Genomic DNA, 3,326 nt, shown 5'->3' on the forward strand with positions numbered 1-3,326 from the left:
TTACCGGGAGGTAGTTCATTTTTTAACGAGCTTAAACGCGGAAAAACACTGCTCAATCTCATGTTTATTTTTTAACGAGCATGAACTATGTGCTAAAACTGCTCGGATCTTGCGTTTATTTTTTAACGAGCATGAACTGTGTGCTAAAACTGCTCGAAAACCCAGTCATATGATAAGAATGTCTCATTGAAGATGCTATTTTTTATGGAGCTTAGATCTTACAAAGCTTTGCTCCGGATCCTTTCGTTATGCAAGTTCGGAAACGACTAATCCTACGAGTTTAAAAGGTTAGACCTACAGGTTTAAAGGGAGGACCTAAAAATTTAAAAAATAAATAGTCGCTCCTTGCTTGCACTCCAAAAGGTTTGCATGCCCCCAGGCATAAAGTACGATTTCAAGGTTACCCCTTCTTAGTCCAATAAAACATTTGTTTTACCGGGAGAGGCCTACCTCTTTCAGGTTACCCAAAGATTGTCTCGTTAATCTTTCAAACAAAACACTTCTTCGGCGATATATATCGAAATAGACAAAGGTGAGAGACTACGTCTGTCAACTCACATAACTTTAACAAAAGAATCTTATTCTAGAATAACCCTCTTCCAGCATGGGCGGGGTACAGACTAGTCATATTCTCCCACGGAAACCTACCCTATACCCAAAGTTTTCCTGCCGAAGCAGACCAGGACGCATGCCCCCTGGGTTCCAGTCATATCCTCCCGGATTACTCGCGCTCATCAGGAGGACGGACCGTGGGTTGAGACATTTCTTGTGTGAAGAGACCATTTAGGGATGGTATATGACTATTTGCGATGCGTGATCCGGGAAATGAAAGCTAGTCTACGAGCTTGACCACTCTTCCTTCGTGCGGAAAACACATTACTCTAAAGAGTGAGGAGACGATGGCTCCCATGCAATATATATAGTCTCGTCCAAGGAGTAGGTTATAATCCAAGGGTCCTTGAACGACCATCACGTTCATTTGAACGGTCTTCCCTTTCAATGTGATAGGCACATTGGGGAGGATCCCTAAAGGTCGACTGGTTCCTTTATCAAAGCCTGTCAGATTTCTCATTTCAGGCAAAAGCGTTGGTGAACCAAGCGCTTTCCAAGCAATAGAGGAAAGGATACTCACAGATGCCCCCTCATCAATGTTGGTGCCAGCCATGACCATTCTGTATATTTGAACGATAATTCTGAATGGTATGCTTGCTGGCAAACGGGGTCTGCCTAGTTGGTTCCAGTCGAACGAGACAACTGGGTTGCTTGGTGGTGGGACCGAATAGACGGTCGGGTATGACTCTGACGAAGTTCCTTCCTGCGATAAAGGAATGGGCAAATTGCCCCCTTGTTCGTCGGAGTCTGTGTTGATGAAGAGAATTTGGACGGTGTCGTCTTTATTCTCCTCTGTGATGGTATCATTCGAAGATAGAGCCTCTTAAGGCAAAACTGGGTCAACTGCCGCCTCAACCTTTTGACTTTCGTCAGGTATGGATTCAGACGGTTCATCCTCAATGATAGGAGCTTCGGCTGACCACCTGAGCGGGCCAGCCGGGTTCTCAACTAGTGAAGGACTTGGCAGGAGTTTTTGATATCCAGGAGGAAGTTGCGCTCGTAAAACCGGGCGATCTTCCAAAACTCTTTTAGCCTCGTCTAAGAAGGGACAACGGTGGATGGCATGGTCGCCTTCACACAGTTTGCAGGGAAATCTAGCTTTCCCTCTCTGTCCTGTGGCTTCACTTTCACTAGTTGACGGTGTGCTGTCAACATGGCTATCAGAGGTTGACGCCACCGAATTGTGCAAACGGGGAGACCAGTCCCTTAGTATCCGAGGGATGCAGGGATAATCTCTGTGGAAGTGGTCTCCCTTGCATATGACACATGGCGATTTAGGCCTAGTTAGTGCGGTGTGTGGATTTTTGTCAGACGACACTTGTTTGCCCCCAGTCGCTTTTGGCTCCTTCTTCTTCTTCTCTTTCTTCTTCTTTTCCTTCTTCTCCTTAGGAACTTGGTTTTTTGTTTTACCAGTTCCGTCAAGCGAAGAGGAAGGAGGAGAGGAAGAATTAGATGAAGTAAAAGGCTGGTGGGTAACTCTGGTCTGGTCTAACTGTTGATTCGACTGTTCAGGAATAGTGGTGTTCTGAACGACATTGGTTGAGAAGAGCCAGACCGGCAAGCCAATTGTCAGTCCTGGAAGGGACAATGTGGCCATGTGGGGCGCACCAACATCTCCCCAAGAGGAGAAGGGACTAGGATTTCCACCAAGGGGAATTCCTTGGTTGGTGTGCTCCATTTTCTCAACCTAAAGATCAACGCAGGAAAAAGGGGTGATTGTTCCGTTTAAAATAAATTTTAACGACGCTTTAGACACAACTTGCTTTTTCAATTTTAAAGAGTCGAGAAAAAGCTAAAGATGACTCTAGTCTCCTTCGATGTTTTAACGAGTCCGAAGTGACAAATTATCGGATGGACTTTTTCCGTTATAGAGTCTAAAAAAGGCCAAAAGGAACTGCTCTGGAGTTCTAGGTAGAGGGTGTGCCAAACTTTTCGCAAAACCGCAGAATACTTTTTAAGGTACGGGCAGTCAATCTTCCTGAATGCTGTGTTCAGTGCATTGCGATTAGTAGGGCGGCCGACACGGCTTCCTAAGGATAAAGGTTTTATGCCTATAGGGATCTCCCAATATATACTCGACGGTACGTGGGAGCACAATCCGTACTGGCGCTATCGTCCCTCAGGAGGAATCACCCACCATCAGCGAGATCGACAGTCACCAGGCTTTACGACGTCGGAACACGTCTCTAGCCTAGACCTCTATGTTGTGCGTTAAGTTACAAAGTGTTGTTAAGTTCATTCAATTTATTTTAGGTTGATCTTTCTTAGAAGTTTGCCTTTTTGGATCACCACGAGATGTATGATACAATTCCTAAATGCAGTCTAAAGATGATAAGAAAGCTTTTATATCTTTTCAACAATGAAAATCCTAGCTACAAAGGGAAAAGAAAGACACCATCTTTTCTCAAAGAGCAATCAGCACACTCTAAATGCACTTTTCCTAAATCAAGCATGCAAACTATCAAAATGCAAATGCACAATGCAGGTGTTTGTTTTCCGCTCTCTTAATATTGATGCCTAAAAAGAAAGCTTTTTGTACAACTTTGAATTTGCTTTTAAATGACAAATACAAACAAGTTTACTTTTTCGAAATCAGAAAGGGTAGAAGAGATTACAACACTTAACGATTTTCGAAATGAATACTTGTTTTGACACTCAAAAGAGACAAATTAAAACCAAAAGAAAAAATGAATGTATAACCAACTGTAAACAGC

This window comes from Pinus tabuliformis, chromosome J (genome assembly GCF_031772625.1).
Source record: "Pinus tabuliformis cultivar Carrire ecotype Pingquan chromosome J, CPIR1, whole genome shotgun sequence".
Classification (NCBI taxonomy): domain Eukaryota; kingdom Viridiplantae; phylum Streptophyta; class Pinopsida; order Pinales; family Pinaceae; genus Pinus; species Pinus tabuliformis.